The following is a 17,386-nucleotide window of genomic DNA, read 5'->3' as shown; positions in this document are numbered from 1 at the left end:
GGTTTGGGGTTCGTGGTTTCGAGTGTATTCGAAATTAAATGAAATGCCGGCGTACAGTAGTACAGTGCGGGTCGTCTACATGCACATATATATATATACGGCCACGAGAGCATTTGCGTACGCATATGGGCCGTCCTCAATTTGAGGCCAATATTTATTTATTCATCTGTTGTTATTATTCTTGGCCGAGGCCATAAATAAATGAACTTCCACGCCAGGACGCACCAGAGCGCCGGGGTCATTTGATTATCCGGTGTAGATGCGAGAGTGCGAGTTTCGATCGATCGCATCCGATTCCGGGCCGGCCCCGAAACTCCGTCCCGTCCGCCTGGTATGTTTATTCAACATATTTATGCTGTGCCGCTTCGTCGAATGTGCGCGACCCCCGCCGACCATCCTCGTCTCGTTTCATATTTTGATGAGCCCCAGGACAACACGATGTGCGCCCATTTCGTATTGAATTTCTTACACCGCCAGTCGTCGTCGTTGCGCTGCATATCAAAACATCCACAAAACACATCACATGGCCGCACTCGGCTCGTTTGAATTTCCAGTGCTTCTGTTCCCGCGCGTACGATCGATGCCGCCGTTGCCGACGGCAGGACGAGCACCGCGGCGTGTGTTTGCTCGTTTGCATAAAACTTTGCCATATCAATATTGATATTTTAATGCACATTCGGAAACGAGCGTGTCCGTCCCTTCCCGTGCCTGGCGTCTCAACAATGTTGCATTAACATCGCTCCGTAAGGAAGGAAGGAATGCGCCATTCAACCCATTCTGGCCGGCAAAAAGACGACCATCTTTCTGCGACAGGCATCGACGAAAGTGGCAAGATAAGTTTTTTTCTCTCCCCTTTTAGGTCGATTTGAGGACCATTTTCTTCGAATGGTCGGTGGTTCTGTTGCTGCTTCCGAGGCGGCCATTAAGCGTACGGGGCCGCACGACTATGGCCCGGCCGATCGTTTAGAGTTCGCGCTCCGTTTGTTCGTTAAATATTTGAACAAATTATTCTTAACGATGGAACTTTTGCACAATTGGCGACGTTTGGGGTTGTTGTGTTTGTGTAATGGTCACTAACACTAACCGGGGCCCGCGGGTGGTTTATGGGTGGAAACATTACCACCCTCTCGTACACATATCCCTCCCCTTCTTGGAGTGAGAGGGGGGTAGTAAAATTAAAACCCGCCGGCCAGTCCAGCAAAACTGTCATCGACAGACATGTGGCGGTTGTTTGTCTTGCCCACCATGTCCAGTTCGCCATCCGACTGATAGCGTATCGCTAACAAAACCAACCGACGAAACACGTACACCGACCGTCACGCACCCCGAAACTAATCGCAAAGCATGGCGGAAACTTGCCGACGGTAAATTATAAACAGCCCAACGGAAGCATCAAAACGGAATGTCATAATCATAAAAGAAATACGACCCCCCTCCCCCCGAAAAATACGAGACAACGGCGGACGGGACCGGACTTTTGTTGGTGGAGGCCTCCACTTTGTGCAAACATTCCGAAAACGTGTGCCAAGAATTGGACGGGAAATGGGGGGGAAAGATGTGTTAAAGAAAGTAAAAACTCATGTTTTCCACAACAATCCTCCACCGACACACCCCACCACCCGGGCGCGTCTTGACCAAGCACGAAAATCAACTTTGCCATCCATTATGGGCATCATGTCAGAGAGGGTGGAGCGCATCTCGTCATCGTCATGGAGAAGAGCTGTGCGACATCAAAGGGAATGGCTCATTTCAGTTTTTCTTATTAAAGCACAAGCACAACCTTTTGGGCCTCTAGGAGGACAAGGACTCCTAGCAGCAGCATAGAAAATTTGCCTTCCAATGAGCAAGAAGAATGGCCAGAATAAATAGTGAAAGCCGGGCCTGCCGGTCTAAATGGGAAACAGTTGCAAGAGTTCCACCGAGAGTGCCGAGAGAAAAGGCTGCAATGTCTGATGTATTTCAAATTGAAGCAAATGAGTTTGAGTCTGTTTTGAACAGCCCGGACCGAAGAGGCACAACCACTGCGAGCCTCGGCAATGTTTGTGCACTATCGATTACGCCCCGCCCGAGATGTCTAGGGCAGGGCATTTTACGGAGCCATTTTCGACCTTTAACGATAACGTCTACTCGGAACGGTTCGTTGTCGCCGTTTGTAAGCCATTAAAGACGGTAGCTAGTCGCTTTCGTTGTTGGGACCGGACTTGGGGGGAAAGGGATCCTTAACTCCCCTGCAAGCGCTTCGGAACGTACTTTTGCGAGCAATTGTACGCTTGCCTGGCTTTGTACGGAATGGTACGAGATTAAAATCCGATTGGATCGTTACGGTGTGCTGATATTCTTGACAGTTTCTTGTAAAAACACGGCGCACTCCGCACTGGCAGTAATCCAGCAGGGACACGGCCCACAATCGCTTTACGGGCGATGCGATCAGTACGACGAAAACGATGGATTGTACATCCGGTGGTTCCCTCCCTGCTCGGCATAATTAAAACCCTCTCGCTCCGAGGTGCTGTGGCACATCAAAAGTAAGGACATCTCGCCGGGCATCGTGTGCTCATTTCATTAGCGCACCTCGCGTTTGGTTGTATCAACAAAGGCTTACGGATATTACGCGAAACATCAGCGCGAGATTGAGCTAACTAAAAAGGGGGTTTGGGAAATTGATCACATTTCCATAAACTTTTCAGAATGTGGGGGACTTCCAGCACCGAAAGGACGTGACGATTGTCGCGAGGAATACAGTTCTCCCCCCGAGGGAGTGTTTCGAGCGAGTAGACCGTGCTTTAAACATTTGTTCAACACTAGAGCAAAATAAATCGTCATCGAATGACGTGCTTCGAATGACGTCCGACTGGCGAGAAACTGTCTCCGTTTCCTCGACTACGCCAGGATCCGCATCACTTGCTTTTGCTGGAGGAATTTCTGCTTTTTAATCGCTCGAATTTGTGCGAGGGGGACAAACGTCACGGGGAACACTTAAGAGGCATTATCACGGCTATTATCATTTGAACGTCGACAGTTTTGATAAATATTTATCCTTCCGATCTGGCAATTCCATTCCGGCTTTTTTCGGAGTTGCCGGCATTCAGGACACTCCCTTCGCATCGAATTTATTGCCCCCGTTTAATCGAGGGGCAACACTGACTCAGAGGGGTTGTAACGAGTCTCGTCCCTGCCGGTCGTGCGGCAACAAAGTTTCTGTTTGCAGAGGCGTCGCTCTGCCATCAATGGTGCAGCAACTCGTCCAATTTGGAAAACTACAATCATCATCTCACATTCACGCACAAACTTCGGCAGAAGGAAGAAATAGGATTAGCCTACGAAGAAGCTGTCTCTGATTAGAGGGAACACATGGTGCAGTGGAGATGAACACGTGACGGGAAATGTTTTTCGGAGATTCGGCCTCGAGCGAGCGCCGAGAGTTTAGCCGAGAAACATTGACCTTTAATTAAGTGGTCATTTGTCGTGTGTCGATACAAGGGTTTTTGCCGTCGAGAGGGAACAACCACAACACCGTCACGTGCAGCTTCAACGAGATATTTCGCCCAGGGCAACCAACCAGGCCGGCAGAAACCAATGGAACGAACGCCTTTTTACGGGCCCGGAAGTGGCCTCAAGGATTTGAAATGAAATTATAAATTTAATGCCTCTGACGTGCACACAGCAGTTCGAGGAGCGGTGGTGCTCGTACTGTGGTGCTGCCCGGGTTCAATTCCGGTCAGCCTGTCGGCAGGAGGCTCCATCCCGGGAGGGCAACTTCCGGGCCCGGTGAAAGCAGCGGAACACACCGGGCACCGGGAATAAACGGAAGGATGGAATGAATTTATGGGGACATCCAATGTTTCATAATTTAATTTGAAACGCTGAAAACTGTCATAAATAATCTTTCTCTTGTTTTTCACCATTCTGCCGCTGTGCAGAAGAAGGGCCGCGGTGACTTCCTACAGAGGGCTACAGAGGATTTGGATTTATCTACCACCGGGTTTGCTTTCCCTCTTTTTACAAACCGACCAGGCATGGAGGATGGAACCCAACCGTTCATGGACGATAGCAAAAGGGGGCCTTTTAAAACTGGAGTGTGGCAGACTTCGAATAGTGCGCTCCTGGGTTTCCAGCTTCCCGCATCCCCTAATCAGAGAGTATTCCTTTCGAATCTTTCCTTGTGGCCGGAAAACGTGAGCAAAATGATAAATGACACGGATGAATTGGTCGGTAACGAGGAGCAAACTCTTCGTTGCTGGGGAGTGGTCAAAGGACTAGCGGAGACCCCAGCAGGGTCCCCCCGATGTCCGATGTCACCTCGCCTGGATGTCAGCTGATTGCTTTGCTCGGTGGAGTTTTGCGCCCGATTGTACACACGGAACGACGATGATTATTTAAGGAGGAAGATTGTACAATTATGTGCTCATTTTCAAAATTGATGCTCCTTGTTTAAGATTCTACGCCCTTGGTGGCGTGTTTTTTTTAGGACGAAGAAGCAGTGCAGAATTGTCCCTCCCTGACAAAGAGCGATAATTTTTGATTCATTGGTGAATCGATCGAAATTTAAGTAAAAAAAAAACAGAACGGCAGAATCAAAGCAGATGGCTAAATAATCGGGGATACGGGCTGTAAATTGATTGATTAACCTAATCAAGGGACAAATGCTTAGATTGGGTTCGTAGGGTTGATGGGTGGAATTAGGGCTTCTTTTGAAAATTATGCTATCCAACACACAAGGGTGTAAATGGAACGAAAGTGTTAATGTCGCTCAGATATTCTGTAAGTTACGCGAGGATTTTCACTCCGGAAGAAATACTGATCAGTGCGACGAGAATTATAAGAACAGAAATGTACAAATCTATTAGCTTAGCCTTCGTCTGATGTTAAAAATTTTACGGAATTCCATGCTCTTCAAGATATTTCGTTTGTTTGGGTAATATTCTGAGCCATTCAACATTACTCTTTCAGATATCCTCTGAGCTACCACGTTGTGAAAGTTCAGAAGTTATTCAATTACTCTCCAGGACTCTCGGTCTCTAGCTGGAGCTTCCCATCCATGAAGAATCCCGATTTCCGACAGGTTTTGCTTCGTCCTGTGGGTCCTGACCCAGCCAACGTGCTCGCTGTGTCGCTATCGAACACCTTCTTGGGGAGGCATGAGTCCGGCATCCTCATTACATGCCCCAGAAATCGACTCCTGCCGGTTTTCGACACTGTCAGGATGTCCAGTTCGTCCTACAGCTCAGAAAGCTCGTGACTTCATCCTCCTTCTCCATAGCTCATGCTCGAACACACCGCCAAAGATGGTCCAGAGAATGCGTCGCTCAAACACGTCCAAGATTCGTGTCCATAGTCTCGAAGTCCGTAGTATCACGGACTGATTGGGGCCTATCACGGGCTGAACCTCCGGCAGGCAGGTATTTCGTCTCAGTCCAATTCTTGCTGCTTCACGTTTGTGAGTTTAAGTTTAAACTTTATAAATACTCATGAGATGCATTGTGAGCTACTTAATTCCAACATGCTCCCCTACATCATATTCTTAATTATTGTATTTCCTACCTAAGCAGTTACAAAGGTCCTTCACAAATAACAAAATGGTATTGTTGGTACATCTTACACTGTTTATTCACAATTGTTCCCAAAATCGCAAGCAATATCAAACCCCTTTCATTGTTCCAAACAATGCACAACTGCTGACAAACACAATTGTACGATCGTATGCGCCATTGTTTCTCATTCTTCCCCAGCATCTGGACAAGTTATTTTGTGTGCAAAGTTTGCCTTCCTGCACCACTCACCGGGAGCCATTTTCATTAAACTCGATTCCAATTATTATGCGATCTCTTGAACGAAATTCCATCCCGATGGAGGAAGCGGGATACACTGGTGGTTCTGAGTAACAAAAAAACCCTCAACCCCAGCATTCCTAAACTCCGAATCCGAACTTAGAAAAGATGCGGTCGAAGGAATACCTTTTGGTGGTGTAGAATAATTAAAACGAAAAATGCTCGTTCCGTTCGGTCTGTTCGGTCCCCAGGACAGGCCAGGTATTAGTACGCTTTGTACGAAATTTGTGCTCTGGCACCGAAACGGGGAGGGGTCCGTCCGTCCACAGCATGCCACACAGCATCACCAACGATGCTGCTTGTGCAGTTTGGCCGGATGCCTTCGCTAGTACCGGGGTGTACATTTTACAGCAAACGGGAAAAGTTGCCATTATAACGCTCACTGTCTCTGCTTCTGCCACTTTCACGGCAGTCCTTCTCCGTACATCCGAGTGCCGATTTTATTATTCGCGATCCCTTTTATTGCCGAGACACAGTGTCGGCCGGACGGCGTGGTGGCCCTTTCCTTGTGTATGTGGAAGCATTCCACGGTGGCCGTCTGTGTGCTCTAGTTTGTCGTTTTCGTTACTTTTACGACCGAACGTGTTTTGCAATTACGTAACGACACTTTATTACCGAAACACATGTTTGCCGAAGGGTTTTCTGGTTTCTCCCGGTCCGTCGCTTAACACGACGGCCCAACGGATGGGCCGGAAAGGTAACAGCCCGCGGGAGGAAAATCCCTTTGGGGCAACATGTGCTGCGTTCTGGCGTTCGTTTTGTATGTACGCTCCGTAGCGCTTTTTGGCTCAACCGATAACAGACTTACTTACTGGCAGAATTTCATATCTTATTTTTTCCTGTACGTTTTGGAACGCTGCTCGCTGTAATCGATATCCTTGGAATACAGCGACGCAACTGAAAGGAACTTCATTTGTACAGGAACAGCATAAAGAGAGTATGTGACCAAATTTATGATTTATTACTTTCATCGATAATGTTCCTGTTTGAGAAACCCTGTAAACTTACGTAAAGAGATGCTTCAAGATTTAACAGTTAAGAGTTTCACTATCGTTTGCATTCCGTTACAAATTTTCCAGTATTAAAATTCCGCCCGTAATAAGTTTCATCATTCGCAAGGTGTTTGTGACGTAACTCTCGGTAACCCCTAGAACCTTCTGCCGGCAGCGGTAAGGAAATCAATTGGAATTTTCCCTACGCAAGAAGCATTATTCGTGGCGTACCCGTTCGTGCCAAGAATATTGCAAATAGCGCAACGTCATCACTTAACACCGAAAAGGGGTTCCGGTGCCGGGGTTAACACCGAGCTCCCTCGGAGCTTCAGAAGCCCGGTGGTAACAGTCGAGTAAAAGTTTACGTGAGCACGTTATTGGATTTTCGCTCGGCAAAAGGACGCGCGCCCGTCTTCCTTATCGTTGGCATCTTCGTACGGGCACCGGCTTAAACTGGCAAAGAACGCGCATTCCACAGATAAATCCCCCCCGAAGGTTAGTGTGTGTGGAGCGTTCTGTTTTACCAAAGCTTCTTACCATGTCAGCTAAAAGATGCACACCGGGAATGTGTGCTGTATAATGCTAGCCTTATGTACTGGCAATAAGCCACCGAATGCACACTCACCAGTGGCCCAAAAAACACTTCCCACTGTGCACGCTTCCTTCGTGATAGTAGTTTGAAGAAATTGCGAAAAGTTTTGAATTCCACATAGTGAATGGTTCAGATTTTTAGCATTTATCACACACTCCGTTTGCGGGACGCATTAAATTAATGTCATCGTAACACGAGCAGACACCGAAATTTGTATCAAACTGCTGTATTAACAGCAAATTGCTTGATGTGATGGAATGAAAAGTTGAAAGTCGGAACCAGAAAAAGCTCCGGGTCTTTACATCGGATTATTATTAACATTTATTCAGTGTGTTTGAGCAGCATGTTTATCGAGTCGCTGTCGGAAATGGATGCAGCATCCCAGCATGCCGAAAGTTCCAGAGAACTATTAAGCAAACACAATTTAGCTCGCTGCAGTACCGGGAACCCACACGACCTCTGTGTAATCTGTGCGGTATCGGATGGGGGGGAAAACCATTTCCCTTTGATGTTGTTGTGGTGGGGCTTTATTGATGTTTGAAGGGATGCTGTTGAAACACTCGAATTCTTAGCTAATGCCGTGATCAACTTTACGCTTCGTTTGCATCAGTTGGTGCTTTAAGAAGCGTACTGTGTGACAGCCACACTCTCAATACGACATGTACTTCATATAAAAATAGAATAGATCGAAAGAGCAATAGAAAATACAAGGAAATGCCTTCGGATTTCAAGAAAGGACAGCAAATCACGACTCGCTCATCTCGTACCGAAATTACTCTCCCCGTTTAATCTTCCGAGAAGACTCGTCTCGAAAATAAAGACGGGATTCTGGAAGGGAAATAAAAAGGAATAACACTTGAATTTCCTTTCAAATTTTAACTATTCAAGAACATGTTGTTAATGAATGACCGAAAAGAATGCTTTCCCCGGTCGTACGGGCGAAGAAGAACGAACGCTGAGAACGATGCAACATCTTTTGATGTTTTCGTTCAGAATGAGATGATAATATTATTATAGCATTATGCTTTAATCGAGTTCGTTTCCGTCCGTGTGCCGGAGGAGAAAGAAGAGCAGAAGGGAAAAAAATAACATGGCATGGCACGAACAGCATATCTCCTCCGCAGGATATTGGATAGGGATGAATGATTTCGTGATTCCGATGCAGAAGAAAAAGGGATGTTCGGTACAGCGACATCAAAGCTAATTTAGATTCGTTCCGCAGAATATACAAGCGAGACTCGACTGCATCATGGTTCCGTCCCATTAGGCGCGGATGAGCGAACGATGGCACACAGCTCACAAACAGTGGTGTGCTGGGCTGCGTTATCCCGGGACCCCGGTAGCTCTCGTTCTATCGTAACGAGCGGCATCTACAGTGACGAGGTGGCCGAGTGGTTAAGGCGTTGGACTGCTAATCCAATGTGCTCTGCACGCGTGGGTTCGAATCCCATCCTCGTCGGCAAGTTTTTTGTCACGCAGCCGGGCTGTGCTCTCGCTCTTTATTGCCTTTTGTGTAATCCTCTCTTGGAATAATTGCGTACTTCCGATGCGACTCGCGCTCTAACGTATGTTTGTGAAGCGGGTCGGTTGAATATTTCGCTCTCTCTGTGCTACCGTCGCTGCAAACAAAAGTGGCTTTGAGCAGCCCGCTCTCAACACGGGGATGTAGCTCAGTGGTAGAGCGCTCGCTTCGCATGTGAGAAGTCCCGGGTTCAATCCCCGGCATCTCCACTCGTTGGGAATCTTTTTTTGCTGCCCTAACCACTCACACACACCACCCCATCATGTTTTGTTTTGATTCTCAATTTGTTTTGCTTTTTCCTTCCACTCTACTCTCACCCTTTTTGGAATGCGTCGCTCGATTGATTCATGCTTTCGCGAACGATCGTTTTATTATTAATCCCCTCTGTCACACTCTCTTCCCTTTCCCTTCCCTTTCCCTTCCACAAACCCACACGAACGAGAACGTTATTAGCCTATGACGGTGCCATAAATCTGTCCACGGTACGTGCATTTGTTTTGCCGTTCATTCCACCCGTGCCCCACCCCGTTTCTCGCCAATGTACGTTCCCTCCTTTAGGTTTTTATTCCACCAAACCAAGTGCCGTTGCTGCCCGGGGTTGAAAGTGATACACAGGGAAAGACGCAACCAAACCGTCTGCCACGCGATGAGAGATCGTTTATAATGTTTTGATTTAGGGGTGGCACGTCAGAAAAGGGGTTGCTGTTCCGGGATTCGTGCGAGAGGGCAATGCGGCCGAGCTCGCCCGAGGGTTTATAGTTGCGGTAGGCATCCATCGCACCATCCCCTCGAGAGAGTGAATGTTGGTCACGCGTTGCATCATGCACAACACCAAGGGCACACAGGCCCTATGGAACATACATTCTACGAAACACACGAAAGCGAGAGCATCCCTCTCTTGACGGATTCGAAGATGAAGGTACACTATTGGCTTCTGTGTGTGCGATGGTACGGATCGCCGGCACAACAGCCACCGCATTCGGAGGCCGGCACCAAGGCACAAGACAAACTCCGGACTACGGAAGAACGTGCAAACACACAGGGCTGGTTGGCGGAAGGGAAAAAAGCACACGAGAAGATTTATCGATTCGTCTGATTTCCCACTGGCGGCTACCCTTGGTCGCTATACACGGGGGCTGGGAATATTTTTGCTACACGAGCGTTGTTTGCCTTAAAGAGCACCTCGTCAGGTACGCTGGAGAATTGTATTTACCCCCATGTGTCGGAACAGCACACGGGTAAGAGATGAAATACACCTTCGAGATACGAAAAACTAAATTGGTTTTCCAGTTAATTTATCATTCATCAGTAGAATGCCCCGTTTTGGTGCTGGAGTAGCGCGCTATCGCAACGCAACGCATTGCAATTATTTTCTACAAACTCCAGAACGAAATGCACCGGGGTAGCGCTTTAATTCAACGATATTCTCGTGGAGTTGCTGCTATCGAGAGCATAAATGCATCTCATTCCGAGCTGGACATGAATTATTCAAATTCCGTAATATGTCCCGAGGCACGTGGAAAATGCACTGCTCAGAGCAAAGACAAAGGCCGATGGGGTTCGGTTTGTGTGAAATATTTATGTAATTGCTAACGGAAGTGACGGTGGAGAGCGTTGCCATACCTCGTGTGCTGCTTTGCTAATGAAGGTTATTCTACCGTCCAGACGGTGTAATGAACTTATTCCGTGGACGTCTCAAGTCTAAAGCGGTCCGATGCTGTACGACCGACAGTCATCATAATCGACCGGCGGGGGGGTTCATAAACTGATCTTGTTCCGAATTCCGATCAAACACATGCCGTCCTATCGAACCCCGTATTGGGACAGAAAAAAAAGCGGGAATTCCAGTGTTCTTTCACAGTGTCCTTTCGATTGCACGATACGAGAAGTCATAATGTAGGAAAAAGAGTTCTTCGGCTGTCAGGCGGGATAGAATCTGTATTGAAATCTAAGCAAAGGCATGTGTCTAGCCTGCCTGGACACCGTCTGTTTTGGGTTTTTTGTGTTCCATTCTCTGCATCGGTTCCAAACCTGAACCTCTGTGAAGGATGCTGCTGCAGGATGCTGGGAACTCGAAAATCCTCCCCGTCTGCGCAGTGTCCGAAACTCCACGAACTCGTTGGATATTGTAAGCTTCAAACTGTCACCATCCTGCTCGTACATTAGCGATAAGATCCAACTACCGGACAGAGTACACATTGGGACTTTTCAACCTTTTTTAAAAAGCTCCAGTGTCTCCAAAATGCAGAAGCCTCAAAAGAGACCGAGACCTGTTATCTGTCTTTTTTTGTCGGATCGAGATTAGAACGAATCCGAGAAATCGAGAAACATCTGGAAGGCGATGGAATTAATGAAATTTAACTAGCTGCCGGTTCCATTTGCCTTTGGAAATGCTTCTGAATAAACGTGACTATCATCATCACATGGCATATTGATGATATAAATCTTGCGGCCAAACAAGAGCTCAGTCGGATGAAATACTGCAGTTTCCGTTGTATCATATTGCATCCAGAAGAAGCATGGAAGAAACGGAATCTTCTAACGGCTACTGAGGTAGTTTTAGAAGGTAAAGCGGAGAGCGTATATAAAGTTACACATCCTTTTTCCAGTGAGGACACTATTGCAACCAATGCCACACAATGCCATCTCATTGGCAACTCGAAACAAGAAAGTTTGTGGTTAAATAAAGCGATTCTGAAGATAAAATATTTGCCAGAACGCTGCGGAATAATACCAATGGATTGCAGCGCTGTTTACCGTTCGCATTAGTTTGGACAAATAGAAAATAAAGTACTTCTATAAATCACATATAACCCCCGGCCGAAATACCCAACTTCTTTCCAAACAGAGGCACTAGTCGGGCGGAGGACGTTGATGTGTATGAGGACTTCCTCCCGGACCCATTTTTGTTTACCCAAAAAATCGATACGAACCCAACATTTCTTCACCTTGTGCAACGTTGTTCGCCGTGGGATGCGGAATACGTTTCTTGCCACGTTGTGCCGGAAGGCGAAAGCGAGATTGATAAAATTGATCACCTTCCAATGTCGCACTGCACTCGCAAGACCTTGTTAATTCTCCTGAGAAAAGTTTCGCAAACGGAGACACGGTGCGCGCACACACTCGGCGGTGGTGATGATGAAATAGTTTACCGGCGCTCGATTTTGCGCCAGGGACTAATTTAATTAAAATATCAATCAACGGCACGGCCAAAACGGGAACGCAGTGACATTGTAGGGGGTAAAACTTTTTACAAACCCTCCGGTGCTGATCGCCGACGTTGGGAAGGAATCAACGTGTTCGTCAGAACGGTGGACCATTTTTTTTTGCTTCCACATCCACAACGCTCCGGTAGCATTCCGACGAGTCAGTGTGAGGTGCAATCATATGTCGTCGTCACCTTTTATTTATTGGTCAACCGGCGGATGAAGCTGGATGGCGTGAACCTTCCAGCACATAACCGTATTACGTGCGGATTGGGAGCGATGGAGTTGATTCTGGTATCTGGGACGTGTTTGTTTCACTGGCAGGTTGTCGTTCTGCGCGGACATAGACGTTGATAGATTATGTTTGCGAGCATGTCGTGGGTTGTTCTGGCCAGAATGTTTCTTACAGTTTTAAATGTTCAACCTTCGAAGTTTAGTTCGTTTCCGAAAGGTTGTGATACATCAACTTCAGCAAAAATGGCATCGCGATCTTGCAACTTGATCAATGCTGTGTAGAAGTCAGAGATCCATTGGAACTCGACCAAGTCTAGACCACCTTTAACTACGTTTCACATTCTCGGTCCAAAGATCCGCGTTGGACTAGAATTTAGACGAATTCTAGCAACGTAGAACATTCCGTGACTGAAACTGAATTCTTGATCATTTTCACCCTTTAAACGCTCGTCTAATTACGTTTTTTACAATCAAGGGGCCTGAAAGCTTAGAATTCTATCACTAAAGCGAATTCTATCATCAAGCTCTCGTACAATCGTTCATTGTTTTATCATCATTTCCAAAATTTGATTACGATTCCCTGTGGCGCAATGGGATGTCGCTGTTGCAGTTTCAACTACAAAGCAACCTGTTGTGAGCGATCTTACGTCAATGTCCTTCACCCTGTCCGCCGATTGCTAATATTTGTGCGTCACCAGCCGTGTAGCAGAACCTCTCATGAATGGGCACAACACATGGGTGGCCGAGCTAAAATTGGGTATAAATTCCGCCCGTACCCGGCCAGATGGATCAAGTAGCGATCTGTGCACTCACGTACTAAGGAACACTTTCCAGACGAACTTCTAGCCGTGAACTATCTCATTTCAAAGATGAAAGCATTCTTCGTCCTATTCTCCATCCTGGCCACCATTCTGCTGGCCGGTGCTGCCACCGTCACGCAGAACGGCCGAACTCTGTTGCTGTCGAGCTTCCGCAACCAGCCCGGTACGGCCTCGATTCACTTCAGGGATGCTGCCACCGCTACCAGAAACGTTGCACCCATCCGGGCCGCTTTGGCCAAGCGTGGATTGTAAACCCCACCCGGGACTCGGACTAACCTAGCAGACGGACACCTGTAGCCTACCGGGAACATCCAGAGCATTCCAGAGCATTCCTCCCGGGAGGCACTTGGGAACGCGGAATGAATCCAATCAAGCAGAAAAACGCTTGACAGTTGGTAGAGTTTTGTTTGGTTTCAATAAAAGTTTACACTATCTGACAAGCATTCGATGGTTTGTTGTCCGTGTGTGTGATTATCAATAATGCGCCAGGGTGAACTGCATTGGCAAAGTGTTCTGGAATTCTTGGACATGGAGACTACTTTTCTTAGGCTCACATTCAGCAAAATTGGAGCCATTCTTGAATTCTGACTGAGGTACTTCTGGAGTTCTTCCCACATTCTAGGACTTCAGCAATCAGAACTCGACTCTTTTAAACGAAATACCTCACGAAGTCGCTCTTTTACACTCTTAAACGAATTTTATCAAAAAGTCCCACACTAAATTGGATCTCCGGTGGACATGGACATGTCGGAATATATCTAACTCGCACTCGAGCTGCTCACGGTGGTGTTATTGTCCGCAGCAGCAATGCAAGCAATAAATCATCCCCGGGCGGGGATAAATAAAATCATAACCCAAATTGCGCTGGCCCATCTGTCGTCCTGCGCGGACCAAATGGAGCAGCAGAGGGCAGTGCAACAGCGCTGACAAGCCCCGTCGGTAACAATTGGTAGCAAACGGTAGTCGCGGGTCCCCTAGAGCGTGAGAGTTACTCCGGGAGCGTAAAAAGTGTCGCGACAAGTCGTTTGCCTTAGTGCGGCAACTAACTGTGGAAGCATTGATGGAAACGAATCAGCTCGCCGTACTGAAGCCTTGGTAGCACCAGTAGCAGCACCGCGTTCTGTTCGGGTGTCAGTTCCCGCTGCGTAGATGTAACGTGCGGGCCCCGGACTCGGAAATGAGACATACACCCGGCACCATCAGCGCAGAACAAGATCAATGTAGACGAATGAACTGGCTGTGAGAGGTACAACGAAGCGAAAAAGCACCCAACGAACCCAACGCAGAAAAGATAATCAAAATTAATGTTCTCATGTTTTTCCTCCCGGTTGCGCCACCGTGGGGCCTCGGTGGGGACTTGTGTCTCCAAGTGCTGAGCATTCGGGAAGGGAGTGCAAGCGCGTGTGCCGTGTCCCCGCGAATACAGCGCCGGGTGTGTGTTAATCAATTTAAATCAAGGTTCGTGTGTTCCGCGCTCCATCAACTTCTTGTGGCCACCTCCAAACTGGCGTTTGGAGCGCGAATTTTTTTCTTCCACCGCCACCGACTGGTTGTGTTCCAAAGCCAAAGTCAGTGAACGTAATTGGACATTTAAATTCAGTTATCACGAAGTCGAAGCTGTGAAGTGGAGTGAAGATCAGCTTGAAAAGGACGGCGGAGCATGAAATAATGCATCAATCAAGTCGCTTTTATTGATGCTGACGGTGGTGGTGGTATCGCCGAACAGGGAAACTGGGACAACGGACACCGCTTCCGTGTACTTGGGGCGGGAGATGCAAACCGTGGACATCCATTGACAAGATGGCTCCGATCAATCAACACACACACACAAAAGAGGCACTGTGAAGTTGTGCGGGATCTTAAAATTGACCCAAAAACGAAAGGGGACTTGCTGGAGATGGTCCGGAGACCGATTCTATTAATTTTGCATCAAACCAACAACCGAAAAACGAGGAACCACCTTGCTTATTACCATTTTCGATGGCCCGGGGTGCTACGATCGATGATTCATAATCGAGTATCAGGTAGCGCGAGAGCTCCCGACCGGAGGAGTGGTTCATAATTTCGAATGCAAAACATGGTCGTAAAGTAAAACTACGTCTTCAGCTGCGATAAAGGTCTTTTATAAGCCGATTAAGATGCTGTGACGGCGACACACTGTAACGCATCTGTGTTGCTAATTCCGTACGCTTGGACAACTCCAACGGTGACTTGGACTCTTCTTCGATTGGACTTTGCGCATCTATGCCTGCATTAGCATATTCACAAACAACACTAACACACTTTATAGCATTTTGTGTCTTGGTGGTTTTTTCCCCCCTTTTATTAACGAACACACCAAGAACACCTTCCACCCCCCGGGCAGCTGACAAACTTTGCAAACAGAAAATCATCGTCGCAAATTGAAACTTTCACTCGTCTCGCGGGTTTTTGAAATGCACTCTCCGCACTGCCGTGCTGACTAGATGCAGGTGGTGAACGATTGCTTGGATGGGTTTGAATTTCTGACATTCCCCACCGTGATGCGGTTTTGCAGCCGCAGGGATGCTGCAGTTTTCGTTACGCGTTACGGGGGCGGATTGTTTGTTTGCCTTTAGCTTTCCACACCGAAGCGATTATTTATTTTTCCCTCGATTGGCTGTAAGTGGTTTTCCGAACCCCAGCCAAAAAACGGGGGAAAAATGAATGCTCCTGCGTATTATTTTCCCTACAGGAGATAGATCAACAGAATAGAGAAAATGCACAAGCACCGCGTCGTTTGTGTTTTTCTTTTAATATTTTTTCTTTTTGTTGCTGTACAGAATATTCTGGTCCGGTTTCCATGTGGCGTTGTGCACTGACTGCACTTTACTGCACAACGCCGGAAATGAGCCGGTCGGAACGTTATGATAGAAAACAACTGGGTAAATAATGAATAAATCGATGCGTCCGTACCAGCAAGCGTCCGTTCCTGTCGGGGTCGAAAAATGGTCGAAAAAGGAAAAGCAATATTCCCATTCACGGCGAGAAAGCTGCACAGCTATAAAATTGTTCGTCTCAAACAATTTAACTTCCACTGCAAACAGTTGCGCTTTTCTCCTAAACAAAATATTTAAATAGAATGTAGCATCATAGTCTGAAAAAAGCTCTTGTCCCTAGTCACTGAAATCAACGAAACTGATGCACTTTGAAGAATTCAACAAAATGAAAAAAAAAACAAGGCCACTCCCAATGGTGCTGCCAGTTGTCCGCAACGGAATGGCAGCCTGATTATCAAAATGACCACATTACGGTGCACGTGAAAATGCGGTAGTCATCGTTGGCCCGGCTTCGTCCACTTTGGACCCTGCGTTTTCAATGCGGCAGTGTCCGGTGAGTGCCGCCAACCGTTTCGTTGATTATGACGTTGCTGCTGATGAGGGTGTTTTTAGCAAGGCATTATCGCACTGTGGTATATGCTGGTCCGAGACAGGAGGCAGTCCCCGGTTGTGGTTACCTTGCCGGACCGAACCCTCCTCCCTCTCGGTGGATGATTGATAGAATGGATGCCATTTTCTGCAAATAATCAACCAAATGAACCGACGGCACTCAGCGCCAACCGTGGAATGCGACGCCTGCAATAACATTTGCCCGAGATCGGGTGATTGTACCATATTTTGAGTAGAATTCTTTTCCGAGTTCTCCGCTCCACCTGGATGCGTCCTTATTGAGCGTTGTCTTTGCCCAGCGGAACGTACCACAACGGGGAAAATCAATGTTATTGTACGCGCTGGTGGTAACAACCACAATATTGTAGTTTCACTCCAACGAGTGCGTGCGCTATTTGGATTAAGGCCCACGCCAGTACGCCTGTTCCGAAACAGGCGTTTAACGTTAGCCCAACATTTTAATAAGAATATTTAAGCCAAAGGCTGCATAGGCTGATGCTGCCACACTCTGTCTGCGGTTCGGTGATGTTCGAGTTTCAAAGAGTTCAAACCCAACACCAACCACATTTACCCACAGTTTGCTTTTGCCCCGGAATGTACGACACTAAAGCGACCGTCGGTGTGCATCCCAAAACACACCCCACAACAGCCGAGCGGAGGGAAACCGGCGTGCAGGAATGTTTATGATGTTATATTGAAATTTAAAATTAAAATTTTTCGTTGTTTAAACAATGTTTTCCATTCGCTTTTAGCTCTCGGCTTCCCCCCCGGGGGCCGATAGTTC

At 47.3% G+C, this 17,386-nt stretch overlaps 1 protein-coding gene and 2 non-coding genes across 5 annotated transcripts in view; 2 read left to right on the top strand and 1 right to left on the bottom strand.

Moving 5' to 3' along the window:
- Positions 1–17,386, bottom strand: part of LOC128309965 (mpv17-like protein) — a 131,902-nt gene that overhangs the window by 12,361 nt on the left and 102,155 nt on the right. The gene's annotated exons all lie outside the window — the stretch shown is intronic.
- On the top strand, positions 8,790–8,871 carry Trnas-gcu (transfer RNA serine (anticodon GCU)). The gene has a single exon. It is a non-coding gene; the product is annotated as a tRNA-Ser (tRNA).
- Trnaa-cgc (transfer RNA alanine (anticodon CGC)) lies at positions 9,072–9,143 on the top strand. Its single transcript has one exon. It is a non-coding gene; the product is annotated as a tRNA-Ala (tRNA).

Source organism: Anopheles moucheti, chromosome 2 (assembly GCF_943734755.1).
Source record: "Anopheles moucheti chromosome 2, idAnoMoucSN_F20_07, whole genome shotgun sequence".
Classification (NCBI taxonomy): Eukaryota; Metazoa; Arthropoda; class Insecta; order Diptera; family Culicidae; genus Anopheles; species Anopheles moucheti.
The sequence above is the reverse complement of the archived record's forward strand: the minus strand, read 5'-3'. Positions and strand labels throughout refer to the sequence as shown.